Below are 15,382 nucleotides of genomic sequence, written 5' to 3'. Positions count from 1 at the left end.
GGCTGTGCGGAGGGGGCCGTGAGGCAGCGTAGGCCCAGCCGAGACTGCCAGGCCGGCCGCAGAGACGCGAAGTTCGGAGGAAGGAAGCGCGTTGGGACGGGAGGGGAGTGGAATGGAGTGCGGCTTTGAGGGCTGCCCAGGAGGGGGCTGGAGAAGTTCCTGGGAATCCGGGGAAACAGCTGGAGATTGAGGCTGGGTGCTTTCTAAACTTGAGGTCCATGTCGGGGGCGGGGAGAAAGGCAGAGGCTTGCTCTTTTGCACGAGTTTCATTCCTAGCTGGCTCCTTACAAATGTCCCATTAAGCAGTAAGTCTCCATTTCCGTCTGGAAATTAAACACTGGTCTCAATATGTGGGGGGCAAAAGCCCTCCTGGCAACTAGATGTTTATGGTATTAAAAAGGGTCTCTGGTTTCCTTTTCTCCTTTTCCCCATTTCTTTGAAACTGGTCTAGTTGTATTGCCTATGTTGGCCTCGAATTTCCAGTCTTCCACCTGCCAGGCACAAGCAAGAGATTACAAGAGCTCGCTACCTGGCTAGGCTAGCGGTCCTTTTTTGTTTGTTTTGGTTTGATTTGATTTTTTTTTTTTCCTTTTGATAGACAGGCTGCCGTAGAAAACTCACTATGTAGCCTAAGTTTCGAACTCATCGGTAATCATCCTGTCTCATTCTCCCAATTTAAGGGATGACGAGCCTGAGCCCCACTAGATTTGGCTATAACCCAGGCTGCCACTAACTTGCTCTGAACCTGACCAGGCCTTAACTCTTTGATCCTCCTGCTTCTACTTCCCGAGTGATGGGATTGCAGGTGTGGGGCATCACACCTGTTCTAGACTTCCTGTGCCTTTTTGTTTTGTTTTAATAAAGACGAGTACACAGACACACACACACACACGTGTGTGTGTGTGTGTGTGTGTGTGTGTGTGTTTACGTGCACGCGCTTGCTCGCATCCGCTCGTGTAGGTCAGTGGACAGTTTGCGGGAGAACGCTCTTCCAAGTAATTCTTGCTTGAGCTTGGGTTGCAGTAGCTGCTTTAACCGCTGAGCCATCTGTTGGGTCACGTTCTTGTGTTTATTTTTGTTTTAAAGAAAGTAAGTTGTTAATATTTGGTTATAACTCTTGGGATTGGTGGGTGGATTACCTCCTTGGGTTGAGAATCAAAGTCAGGAAAGTGTGTTAACATGTGCAAGTAAGGACTGCCAGCCAGGAATGCTTTAGTTTCTAGACGGGAGGAGGCCTTAGCTGTTCCGGAGTTTTGGAAAATAGGAACCAAACCACAGTGGTTGCATACACCTCTTGGGAACAAACTTCCATGTACACTCTGGATTTAATGCAGGCAGATTTTTGCTTATGAATGTGTAACCCAAACAAAGCACTTAGTGACTGTTAAAAGAAAACATTTTAATTGTTTCCCTAGTGGCATTTTTCTTTTCTAATCTTAATTGCATTTGGAACCCACCTTTTGTTACTATTAAGTACTTCTGCCATTTTAATTCCTTTCCTTATCCAGTAGAAGGTGAAATACTCTATAGATTTGGGTTTGAGCCAAAACTTGACATACTGTATTTAGTTCATTTACTATAGATACTTGAAAAATTTTGACAATTTTGACAATCCTATGGAGGATTTTGGTAGAAAGTTGGTTTACATCATATTGCATTAGAAAAAGTGTTAGTGGGGCGTGGTGGCACAGGCCTGTAATCCCAGCATTTGGGGAGGCAGAGGCAGGCAGATTTCTGAAAGTTTGAGGCAGCCTGTTTGGCAAAGGGAGTCCAGGACAGCCAAGGCTACACAGAGCTAATAGCGGGTCTTGGGGAAAAAGAAATAGTAAATTTGGCAGGCAGTGGTGGTACACATGCCTTTAATCCCAGCATTTGAGGGAGAGGCAGGCAGATTTCCCGAGTTTGAGCCAGCCTGGTCTATAGTGAAAGCTCCAGGACAGTCAGGGCTACACAGAGAAATTGTGTCTTGAAAAACCAAGGGAAAAAAAAACAAACAGAAAAATGTTATTTATGAGGCTGAAAGCTTATTTCCCATTCCTTTCTTTTGTTGATTAAAAATACAAAATGACAAAGTGACTAATTTTGTCATCGTGACCTAAACCTTTAATAATATTTTTACTGACTTTAAAAAAATTATTTATTTTTATTTAATGTACATTGGTGTTTTGGCTGTATGTATGTCTGTGAGGATGTCAGATCCTCTGGAACAGGGTTATAGACAGTTGTGAGCTGCCATGTGGGTGCTGGGAATTGAAACTGGGTCCTCTGGAAGAGCAGCTAGTGCTCTTAACCACAGAGCCATCGCTCCAGCCCTTTTACTGACTTCTTAAATCCTATAATCAGAGCTTTCTTTGCTAAGTAACAAAAAGTATTTTTCCTTACTTATTACTTTTTGTTTGTTTGGTTGGTTTTGGTAGATATTAGTTAATTATTGTATTTCAGAATGAAAAATGAAGTTATTAAAGTTTCATAACTGACAAAGATATTATTCAAAGGTTTTATGTTTATAGGAATGCATTTATGTAATCCTTTGAGGTTATTTATCATAAATTTGGTATTTTACTTGTGTTTTACATTTTTAGGTAAAGTAGGATTGAAGCTAAATGGTCACTATCAAAAGGGTTTTTTAAAAAATTATTATTAAAAATCTACATTTAGATGGTGGAGCACACCTTTATTCCAGCATTTGGGAGGCCAGATGGTAGATCTCTGAGTTTGAGCCCAGCCTGGTCTACAAAGTGAGTGTAGGACAGCCATACAAACCCTGTCGTGAAAAAAGTGGTGCACATGTGTAATCCCAGCACTCTGGGAGGCAGAGGCCAGCCTGGTTTACAAGTCAAGTCCAGGACAGCCAGAGTTGCATAGAGAAACCCTGTCTCAAAAAAAAAAAAAAAAAAAAAATCAACTTGGTCATGAGTTCTTTTGCTTCCCACTTTGCCTTCATTCATTTGTTGATGGGTATCTTAAGTTGGGTTCTTTTCCTGGCTATTGTGAATAGCACAAGGTGTGCAAATAGCTCTGGTATGTAAATCAAAGGTTATAGGTTATGCATACTTAGGAGTGGGATGGCTGGGTCATAATTTCTTTTCAGTTTTTGAGGAATTCCATTGTGCCTACAGATGTCTACATTCCTATCAACAAATTTGAAATAGCTTTCTTCTCTCACATCCTTTCCATCATTTTTGTTGTTGTTGAGTCAGGGTCTCACTATGTTGATCTGGGTGGTCTGGAACTCACAGACATCTGCCTACCTCTACATCCACAGTGCTGGGATTAAAGGCCTTCTCCACCACCACTGTCCAGTTTATTTAATTTCTTTCGTTTATGGGTGTATGTCAGTGTTCCATATGTGTGAAGTGCCCCAGGAAGCTTGGACCCATGATTGTTAGCTGCCATGGGTTGCTGGGAATTGAACCCAGGTTCTTTGGAAGAAAAAAAAAAAAAACAAAAAGCAGAGCTTTTTAACCTTTGTGCTGTCTCTCCAGCTAGCTTTTCATTTATTTATTTATTTTTGCCCTTTTTGATTGGAGAGAAAGTCTCACAGCAGATTTAGTTTTCATTTTCCTGACTTTGTGTATTTTCTTTATTTAGGAAGGTTTGTTTGTTTGTTTGTTTTTGTTTGAGACAGGGCATCTTACAGTTCAGGCTAGGCTATCCTAGAAATCTTAGCCCAGGCTGGCCCTAAACTCGTGGCGATTCACTCTCTCTCCCTTTGTCTCTCTCTGTCCTTGTCTTCCCCTTTGGTTTTAGGAGACAAGGTAGCCTTGGCTGTCCTGAAACGCACTTTGTAGAACAGGCTGGCCTCTGTCTCCTGAATGCTGAGATTAAAGGCATGTACCACCACCGCCCAGCTAATTTTTCTTTCATTTGTTTTTTACCATTTGAAAATTGTGCTTATGGATATTTTGTCTAAATGTATGTATGTATGTATGTATGTATGTATGTATGTATGTATGTGTGTGTATGTATATATGTATATGTATATATGTATGTGCACCAACCACACATGCATGCTTGGTTCCTGCAGAGGTCAGACAAGTAGTTACAGAACTGCAGTTAGGGATGGGTGTGAGCCACCACATGGGTGCTGGGAACTACACCCAAGTACTATGCAAGAGTAACAAGTGTTAACTGCGGAGACTTCTCCCCACCCCCTTCATTTACTTCTTAAGATATGCTCTTGGTATATTACTGTGCTTAGTCATGGTTCTCCTGCCTCAGAGTCCTAAATGCTGGTATTACAGGTGTATATACAATCATGTCTGGCTCATCATTAGCCCTTTTGACTGTATACTTGTATTTACTTTGTAAAACCAGTAATGGAAAAAACATCAGGACCAAACATGCTACCACTTTCCCACTAGTACAGCAGTTCTCAACCTGTGAGGTCATGGCCCCTTCCAAAGTCAAATGACCCATAGGGGTAGCCTAAGACCATTGGAAAATACAGTTATTCCCATTATGATTCCTAACAGTTGCAAGATTACAGTTACGAAGTAGCCACCACAACACGAGGAATATATTAAAGCATGAGGAAGGTTGAGAACCACTGCACTAGGAGGTACAAGAAAACATGCAATTTTACTTCATATCATTAATTTTTAAAAGTACTAAAAATAATTAAATTAGATATACTTAACTTTTTTTTTTTATTCTTTTTATGTGCTCTTGTGGCATTGCTCATGTCTGCACATGAAAGTGAGAGAGGTAGAGTTAGTGGTCTTCCTCTCTCCCTTATTTATTTTTGAGACAGGGTTTTACTGTATAGTCCTGGAATTTGCTTAAACTTAAAATTCTTAAACTCACAGAGGTTGCTTCCTCTGTCTCCCTAGTGCTGGATTAAAGGCTTGCACCTCTATGTCTGCCTGTCTCTGTTCTGGTCTTTTTTTCTGTCTCACAGAGTCTTACTATGTGCCCTTTAGCTCATAAAAGATCTGCCTGCCTCCACCTCCTGAGTTTAAAGGTATACATGATCACCCACACCTGGCCCGCTCTGTCTCATTTTAAAATGAGTCTCAGTCAGCCCCACACCCGTCTGTTTGTTTTGAGACAGGTTCTCTGTAAACCAGGTCAGCCTTGAATTTAGAGAACCTTCTGGGTCTCAAGCAGTGCTGGAATTAGAGTGTAGTACTGATAGTTCAGTTAGGAGCACTGGTTCCCACAGAGGGCATGGTTTCATTGACCGACACTTACATGGTTCACAGACTGTTTGTAACTTCAATTCCTGGTGTTCTGTGCCATATTCTGACCTCTGGGCCCTAAGCATACACATATTACACATATGTATATATTGCAGGCAAAGCACTCAGACAGGTAAGATAGATTTAAAAGACCTTGTACTGCTCTTTCAGAGGACTTGGATCCCCAGGACCCATGTTGAGTGGCTCATTAACCACCTGTAACTCCAGCTCCAGGGAAAATCTGAAGCCTCCTTGAATACCGCAACACACCCACACAGAGAAACATACACATATAAATAATCAAAAATAATAAAAGTAGGCCTTTACAAAAAAGGTATGTACTGCTATGGCTGCTTTTTAAATTTTTATTAAAAGATTAAGTTTTAGTTTTTAATTATGTTTATGTGTTTTATGCAGTGTCCACAGATTCTAGAAGAGTATATTGAATCCCATGGACTTACAGTTACTGGTGGGAAAGTGGTAAGCCACCTGATGTGGGTGCTGGGAACTGAACTCAGATGTACTGGAAGAACAAGAAACACTTAACCACTGAGCCATCTCTAGCCTGCTTTTTTAGTCTTTTTTTCTTTGGTTTTAAATAGAGTTTTCCTACGTAGCTTAAATTGATTCATATTTCTGTTTTTCTACCTGTCTCTTGAGCACTAGGATTATAGGGACACCACCATGTCTGACCCAGTAGGTAGCTCATTTTTGTTGTTTGGTTGATTTTTCAGGACAGGGTTTTTCTATATATCTGTGGTTGTCTTGAACTCACTCTGTAACCAGCCTGGCCTCAAACTCAGAGATTTGTCTGCCTCCGTCTTCCAAGAGCTGGGATTAAAGGAGTGTGCCAACTCTGCTCCTTGAGGTGATTTCTGTCACTGCATGAACAGCACAGATTTTGCTTACAGTCCGCTCTCATGATATAGCAGTAAAACTACATTACTTCTTTTTGGGTTTTTGTTTGTTTGGTTTTTATTCCATCTCTTCGTCCATTGGTCAGTCAGTTGGCCTGTTGGTTGGTCGCTTGTGTTTTTGAGGCGAGGTCTAGTGAGACCTATCCTATGTAGGAAGCTCTGGCTATCCTGGAACTCACTGTGTAGACCAGGCTGGCCTGGAACTCACAGAGATAAGTGAGTGCCATTTGCCTCTTGAGTGCTGGGATTAAAGAATTAAACCGCTACACGATCTTGTAACACAGTCAGCATACAGGGCATGAAACTTTTGCTGGCATAATAAAGTACACTTTGAGCTTTTATTTATTTTTATCTAAGTGGCTAATGCTGTCCTTGAAATTCAGTTATCATTTTGCCCAGTTTCTCAAATGCTAGGCATGGTCCATTGGGCCTAGAATATATACGTGTGTGTGTGTGTGTGTGTGTGTGTATAATGTATGCATATTACATACATATGTACGTACATATATTTTCCCTTTAAATAGAAGTACCTGCTAAATAGAATATTGTATAGTATACATAAGCCTCTAGTGCTGTAGTTATTTATTATTGTTGTCAAGTATTATGTGTTGTAAGTAATTCAGAATTGTGTGTGCTATATTTTTATGTACCTGGCAACATAGATTTGCTTATACCAGCATTTTTACAAATTACAAAAAAGTAATGTTTTATGCTATGTTAGAGTGGCTGTGACTTTACTAAGCCATAAGGATTTTCATTTTTAATAGTAAAATACCAAACTTGTTTTTTTTTTAATTTATTATTTTATTTATTACTTATACAGTATTCTGCCTGCATGTGCAGGCCAGAAGAGGGCACCAGATCTCATTATAGATGGTTATGAGCCACCATGTGGTTGCTGGGAATTGAACTCAGGACCTCTGGAAGAACAGCCTCTTAACCTCTTAGCCATCTCTCTAGCCCCCAAATTTGTTTATGTGGTCCTTTGTGTGCTGGTATATTTTAATGGGACACAATATCAGGAATGAAAGGGAAGAATTTTAGAGAAGATTTTACAGATGTTAAAATACTAATGAGATACCACAAGCAGTTGTATGGTCGAAAAGTGGTGACTTGGAAGAACTTAATTTTGTTAAAATACAGACCACCAAAATTAACCAAAAAGCAAACTACATCAGACTACAATCACAAGAGCTAATAGCATCAGGAGGGCTAAAGAATTGTGAACAAAAATTTTAGAACAACATATCATAGAACTCAGATGGCCAAGGGAGCTGTGACTTTTAATGGTTTATAGCTCTGAGAAAATGGTGCTATGACCAGTTGTAAGTTCCAATGTAAGTCATTTCTGCCTAACTTGGTGACTGCTACACTATGTGGGTTAATCTGTCAGAACTTTCATTTGATGGTAGTCTCTGTTCTGCTACATGGTGTATAGTCTGCTACGCCATCTTAAAACATCCAGGGTACTTAACTGCTTTTAAACGCCCCCTCACACCTCCATTTCCATGTTTCTTCTTCTCCCCCTCCTCCTTCCTATCTCTGTCCCTACCTTTGTGACAGAGTCTTATTATGTAGCCCTTTAATAGCCTGGAATCTACTGTGTTGGCCAGGCTGGCTTAGAAGTTCAGAGATCTGCCTGCCTTTGCCCTGGGATTGCTAGGATTGAAGGTCTGTGCTGCCATGTCCAGCCGAATTCCAATTCTTAAAAACCCTCTGAAAACAATGGAAATTTGTTTTCAATCTGCCTTATTCTTTAGGATATTCTGTTTATGGTTCTGGGGATGAAATACAGGGTAGACCAATGGTAAAGTACTGGTTTTGAAAGTAGCGTGGCAGTTTTTCAGAAGATTAATCACAAATTCAAATGACTCAAGTTTCAGTTCTAGTTTTTTTTACTCTAGGAAAAGAAATATACATTTTCTGGGTGTGGTGGTGCACACCTGTAATCCCTGCGCTCAGGCAGGCAGAGGTAGACAGATCTCTGTGAGTTCAAGGCCAGCCTCATCTACAAAGCAGGCTACACAGAGAAAGCATCTAGAAAAAAAACTCATTCACAGAGGAATCTGTACTAGAGTTTATAGTAGTTCAATTCAAATTGCTGAATACAGTATACACTCCAAGTGTTTCTAGTAAGTGGGTAAACTTTGGTTATTACCATAGACCTTAGCAATAAAAGAAAGGAATAATTAAAACATGGTTGATTCTTTAAAACATCATTGTAAATGAAAAATGCTAGGCTCAAAGGCTTTACAAGGTACAATTTTTGGTTGTATGGTGTTTGTGAAAATATACTTTAATGATGAAAAACATTCCAGTGGTTGCTGTGGTTAAGATTAGTGTTAGAGACTGATACAAGGAACAGTAAAGTTCTTTCTCGTGTGTGTGGAGAGAGAGATGATACACACACAGAGAATATAAGTATGATAGGTGTCATCCTAGGCTTATCTCAGCCACACTGTGTAGCTGAAAATGATACTGAACTTGTTTGGTTGGTTTTTTGTTTTTCGAGACAGGGTTTCTTTTCATAGCCTTAGCTGTCTTGGATTTGTTTTGTTGACCAGGCTGGCCTCAAACTCACAGATCGACCTGCCTTTGCCTCCCAGAGTGCAAGGATTACAGGCATGCACCATTGTGCCTGGTGAAACTGGGTTTATTAAAATACAGAGACATACTGCATAAAATGAAATATTAAAAATTAATTTTAACTATGTGTATATGGGTGTGCTTGCACATGTTTGAGTGTAGATACCAGAAGTAGGTGTTGGGTCCCTTGGAGCTGGAATTATGAACCTACTGATCTTGTTGAGAATCTAACTTGGAACCATCTCTCCAAACCCCTAAAACAAATTTCTTTTTTAAATTTATATATGCATAATGTTCAAAATAACTTTAGATCTCAGTGTTAGGCATGCTAGTCTATTTGTGTTCAAGGACCTGGGTTTGATCTCCGCTACTTCAAACATAAATATAAACAAATAGATAAAATTTAGTTTGAAAAGTAAGAAAAGCCATAGATTATAAGAAAATACTTGGAAAGGATATCTCACCAGATGTGGTGGTGCTGGGATTAGAGGCATGCACCACTACCTTGCCCAGCTCTGATATGCTTTTTTTTAAATGTTATTTTTTTGAATTTTTATTTTATGTGCATAAGTGTGAAAGTGTCAGATCCCTAGGAATTGGCATTACAGACAGTTGTGAGCTGTCACGTAGGTGCTGGAAATTGAACCCAGGTCCTCTGGAAGAGCAGACAGCACTCTTAACCACTGAGCCATCTCTCCAGCCCATGTTATTTATTATTTGTGTGTGGGCATTCACATGCCAGTGTATGGTTGTGGGGCTTGTCACTGGACAACTTTGAAGAGTTGGATCTCTCCTTCCACTTTTGCATGGGTTCTGGGAGTTGTGCACAGGTTAGTCTTTTGTGGCTAGAACTTTTACCTGGACCCTGTGTAAGTGTTTTCTTAAATTTTTATTTAGCTTGTAAGGTCTGTGAAAGCTTGTGTGACTGAAGATGCAGTACGGAAAGCATTGACAGGCAGCCCAGCCCTGGCCTTTGCTTGCTGTTTGGATGCAAGCTTTGCTGAAACTACAACTGGCACTAAAGTTTTTGGGATCTCGGAGGGGTGCTGTAAATGGAAGCTTTTTAGTCCCTTACACTACCTGATGATTTCTTGTTTAAAATAATTTGAAAGCAAGGACTACCATGGAGAAGTACATTATAGGTTGGAATATTTCAACTTATTAGGCATTACTTAATGGGAAAAAATGAAGGTACTTATAAGAAAACAGTTTTGTTTTGTTTTGTTTTGTTTTCAGTACCAAAACAATCAATAGGGCTGGAGAGATGGCTCGGAGGGTAAGAGCACTGGCTGCTCTTCCAGAGGTGCTGAGTTCAGTTCCTGGCAACCATATGGTGACTCACAACCATATGTAATGAGATATGGCACCCTTTTCTGACATGCAGGCAGAACGGTGTATACATAATAAATACAAATGTTTAAACAACGATGACAACAACAACAACAATAACTCCAGATGTGGAATTATTAGAAGAAGGAGGGTGAGGATAGGGAAGAATGTTCATGATGCTCTAGTGTAAAATCCAGTCTATGAGAAAACAAAACAAAAGAAGGAATTAAAAAGATGTAGACTTTTCCCATAGCGTTTCTGCCTAGATGAAAGCTTGAGTAGTTCAAACTTCCTTAGAGCTCAGAGCACTAAACCAGTTTTCTGTGAAGATTATTTTTCATAGAAAGAAGGCAATGAATCTACTGACTAAGCAACAGAAAAGGCAAAGACAGTAATAAGAACCTGGGGGTAGGGAGAGGAGACTCTACATGTTTAACTAAAGGCTTCCTTATTTGACTCTATAAGTTAGAATGGTTTCTTTATAAATTCCCAGTTTATTCAGGATTCCTTTTGTTTAATTTTCTTGTGTGTGTGTGTGTGTATTTATTTTGTTTTGTTTTCCCTAATACAGGGTCTCATTATGTAGACTAGGATGGCCTTGAACTCACAGAGATTGGCCTGGCCTGCCTTGTCTCATACATATTGGGTTAAAGGCATATGCCACCATGCCAGGCAGGATTCCTATTTGTTAGTGTTAAAACAAAACCAAGAAATTGACTATGTTGATAATTTCATTACTTGCACATCAGTTTGGACATCTTCAAAGTTTCTTGACAGATTAAGGTTCACATATCATTTGGGGTGGTATCTCAGGTTTGATCATTCAGCCCAGAACCTGGGTGGGTAATTTAAAAATAGCTGCTGCTACAGCTGACAACTCTCCCTCCTCTTCTAAAATATCTAAGGACACACTATGTTGAAGGCCAGGGGAAACTATTTCAAACACTTGTTTCCTAAAAATGTTCCTGTTGTACCAGAACAACATCACAGTATACTAATATATCCACATGTGTAATTCAGAGTTAGTCTACTGAGACTAGAGGAGGAACTGGGTGCTAGCCTTGACTGCATATTTCTTACCTGTGAGGGACAGCTGGCTTTGCCTCTGGAAACAGTTTCTGTTATATGTGACCACTAACTCTGGGACCCTCTCTGCTGGATTATCAATTAATGGTTAAACCTACCCTCTTTTCCTCCCTGTCTCATAGGTAACTTTATAGGTAGCCAAGCTCCTGATCTTCCTTCCTGCTTCTACTTCTCAAATACTGGGACTGTATCTGTGTGCTCTTCACTCTTCAGGCACATTTGTTGTTCTTAGTGGTGTGTTGGTTTTGTGTATAGTCTTGTCAGAATTTGGAGGGCACACTGAGTCCACAGGCTAGCCCAGTCTACATATTGAGACCTTGTAACTTAAAAAAATAAAGTGAAAAACAGCATAAATAGGAATCCTGAACAAATCAGGAGGGTTTTGTTTGTTTGTTTGTTTGTTTGTTTGTTTTAAATAGACTCACTATGTAGCTCTGGCTGTCGTAGAACTCACTGTGTAGACCAGGCCAGCCTGAAATTTACAGAAACCTACCTGCCTCTGCTTCCTGAGTTCAATTAAATGCTTGCTTCACCATGCCCAGACAAATCAGAAATTTATACAAAGAGCATTTTGTTTATATAAAGAAAAAAGGACTGGGAGTAAGAAAAAGGAGCAGGAATTTCCTGTAGAACAAAGAACCTTAGATGGCCAATACCTGACTGTAACCTTGACATAGACCTTTTGGAATATTTAAGTCTCCTGAGTGGTGGTGGTGGTGGTGGTGGTGGTGGTGGTGGTGTGTGTGTGTGTGTGTGTGTGTGTGTGTTTAGCCCTGGCTCTCATGGAACTTGCTCTGTAGACCAGGCTGAGAGACCTGCCTGCCACCGCCTCCAAAGTGGTGCTGGGATTAAAGTGAGTACCGCCACACTGCCCAGCTAGTTCCAATATTTATTTTAAAAAAGAATATTTTATGTGCATGTATATGTTTCTGTGCAAATGTGTATGTACCACATGTGTGCAGTGGAATCCCATGGAGGTCCAAAGGTATTGAATATCCTGGAACTGGAGTTACGGGTGGTTGTGAACCATTATGTGGGCTCTAGGGATGGAGCCTGAGTTCTCTAAAGTAACAACCACGTTTACTGCTAAGCCATCTGTCCAGCCCTTCCTGGCAGGTAGGTAGGTGCTTGAGTATACACACACACACATACACACTCACACACTCTCTGTATATATAAAAACATTAAAATTGTTTTTGAGCCATGCATGCATGGTGGCACACACCTTTAATCCCAGCACTTGGGGAGGCAAGAGGCAGGCGTGTTCAAGGCCATCCTCGTTTGCAAAGTGAGTTGAAGGACACCCAGGGCGGTTAGAGAGAAGCCTTGTCTTGGAAAACAAACAATTTTTGAAGGGCTTTTTGCATGTATGTGTGCACTGTGCGTGTGGAAACACATTCATGCATATGTGTCCACATGTGGGTGGAGGACAGAAGTTGACATTGTATTACTCTTTTTATTGCTCTCTACTTGACAGACTGAGGCAGGGCATCTCACTAACCCGCAGCATGTTGATCGTCTAGGCCAGGTAGCCAGTTTACTCTGGGGGATCACAGGTGGGCTGCCATGCTCCCTTGGCTTTTACGTGGGTACAGGGATCCAGACTCTGGTCCTGATAGGCAAGCACTTTACTTGCTTAATGATCTCTGAAGCCCCCAATTTTTTTAAATTTTTATTAATTACACTTTATTCACTTTGTATCCCCCCATAAGCCCCCTCCTCCTCCCCTCCCAATCCCGCTTTCCCTCCTCCTCCTCCATGCATGCCCCTCCCCAAGTCTACTGATAGAGGAGGTCTTCCTTTCCTTCCTTCTGATCCTACTCTATCAGATCTCCTCAGGAGTGGCTGCATTGTCATCTTCTGTGGTCCCCAAATTATTTTTAATTACACATTTGAAAGCATAAAACCTTATTTGTGAAACATATTTTTTTCTTTTTGAGACAGGATTTCTCAGTGTAGCCCTGGCTGTCTTAGAATTCTGTCTATAGGCCAGGCTAGCATTGAACCTGCCTGCTACTGCCTCTGAGTGCCGGCAGTAAAGGCCTGTGCTCCTATAGCCAATGTGAAACATGCTTTTATTGTGTATGGTTTTTCTTCATGGTAATCTGCAAAAATCTGAGAGCTTAATGTAAATAACCATGAGATAGATATTTTCCACATCTCCTCTACTTTGTGATGTTAATGTTTGAAATGTGTGGTTTAGGCATTTTTTATTTTTTTTTATTTTTTGGATTATGTTCTATTAGGGGAAACATGATGGTCTGAGATAGGCTGGGTGAGTGAGAGATGACTTTAGTTAATATTTCTTTAAGTATCTTTCAAAGTTTTTTTCTCACCTTAAGCTGTTACTTTTGTTGCTTTTTTTCCAACATAGTTTCCTTTAGCCCTGAGAGGCCTTGAATTCAGTATTCCGTAGCCAAGGATGACATTAAACTGCCAATCTACCTTCCAGGTATTGCGATTACAGTAATAGCTGACAGCACACCTGTTTTAGGTTTTTAAAAGCTGATTTATGCTGTAATATTGTGCTGTTTCCTATTGCTTCCATACTGGGAATAGTGGTAGTAATGGTAGCAGTGCAGCCTCCATCACTTTATATTTGTGGGGGGGGGGTAGAATCATATGGGTGTATGTACATGTATTTATATGCACATGTATGGAGGCCAGAGGTTGACTTGCAGGTTTCTTATGCAGTTGTTCTCCTCTCTCTATGTAGCCCTGTTTGTCCTGGGTGTAGACCAGGCTGGTTTCAAACTCACCGCCTCCAGAGTACTGGAATTAAAGGTGTATGCATGCTGTCATGCCCAGATTTTCCACTTAATTTTGTTTTGTTTTTTTGAGACAGGGTTTCTCTGTTTAGCCTTTTCTGCACTGGACTTTGTAGACCAGGCTTGCCTCTTGCCTCCTTGAGTGCTAGGTATAAAGGCGTGTGGCACCACACTGACTTCCACTTAATATTTTGAGACAAAAAGTTTCTCACTGAACCTGGAGCTCACCTATTTTGCTAAACTGGCTGGCCGGTGAGCTCTCGGACTTCACCTGTCTGTGTCTCCACCAGTGCTGGAGTTACAGAAGTGTGTCACTATGCCTAGCTCTTATATGGCTTCTGGGGGTCCATGCTGCTTATAGGGCAAGCACTTTATCCGCTGAGCTGACTTCCTCCATATCACTCTTGAGTTCTTCTGTACTTTAAAAAAAGTGTGTGGGGGGGACACTTAAAAAAAAAATTTTTTTAATTGATGTGTATAGTGTGTCTCCGTGTATCCTGAATGTATGTATGTGGTGCCTGTGGAGGATATATGCATTGGATCTTAGGGACTGGAGTTACAGGCAGTTGTGAGCCACCCAACTGTCCAGTGTCTCTCCAGTCCTCTTCTGTACTTTTAAACTTTCAGACTCACAGTCTCTTCTCTCTCTCTCTTTTCTCGAATCAGGGTTTTTTCTGTTTTAGGCCTGGCTGTCCTGGAACTCACTCTGTGGACCAGGCTGACCTTACAGAGATCCACCTGCCTCAGTCTCCCAAGTATTGGTATTAAAGGTGTGCACCACCATGGCCCAGCTAAACTTTCAGACTCTTGGTGACAGATTGACATCTTTTCCGCCCTCCTGAGACAGTTTCTCTGTGTAACCTTCCTTGGTTGTCCTGTACTCGATTTGTAGACCAGGTTGTCCTTAAACTCACAAAGATTCACCTATGCCTCCCTGGTGTTGGAAGGACCCTGCTATTTGGGGTTGTAGTCCTCCCAGTCTGGATAGCCATTCTGAGTTCGGTGATAGATGGAGGACTCCTGTCCCCAGCAGAGCCTCCTACTATCTGCCTGGCCTCATCTGCAGAGTGTCCTTAAAGCATAGATGCCCATAACCACATCTGATATGTGGCCTTTGAAACAGTTCCCTGCTACTTCTCCCCTCCCTGCACATATAGGATAATTAGGTACTGTGTTCCTGTCCATATGATAGGCACATGCTGTTTAATGCAAATCATGCATCCTTTAAATGCCTAGTTCTAACTAATTATGTACATCTATCCTGGGAGTCTCCCCACCTCCCCAAGGGGTATAGCCTTTATTCTCTGTGACTAAAGTTGAACAATCTCCCTGAAGTGTTTTCTCGGAGTGGTCGTTCTCCAGCCTTGCAGTCTCACCTTCCTCTTCTGCCTACTTTAGTAAGCTGGTGGCCAACAGCCCCTTAGGTAGGAGAAGAACCACATGCTGTGTACGTCATGGACTGGCCAGATTTGCAATGTGATGACAGGATGCTGTGTATCCTGTTAGTGCTGTGTCC

At 41.2% G+C, this 15,382-nt stretch overlaps 1 protein-coding gene across 2 annotated transcripts in view; it reads left to right on the top strand.

The window, feature by feature from the left end:
- Window positions 1–15,382, top strand: part of Wdr33 (WD repeat domain 33) — a 105,903-nt gene that overhangs the window by 342 nt on the left and 90,179 nt on the right. The gene's annotated exons all lie outside the window — the stretch shown is intronic.

This window comes from Psammomys obesus, unplaced genomic scaffold, assembly GCF_907164565.1.
Source record: "Psammomys obesus unplaced genomic scaffold, mPsaObe1.curated_primary_1811, whole genome shotgun sequence".
NCBI classification, from domain to species: domain Eukaryota; kingdom Metazoa; phylum Chordata; class Mammalia; order Rodentia; family Muridae; genus Psammomys; species Psammomys obesus.
The sequence above is the reverse complement of the archived record's forward strand: the minus strand, read 5'-3'. Positions and strand labels throughout refer to the sequence as shown.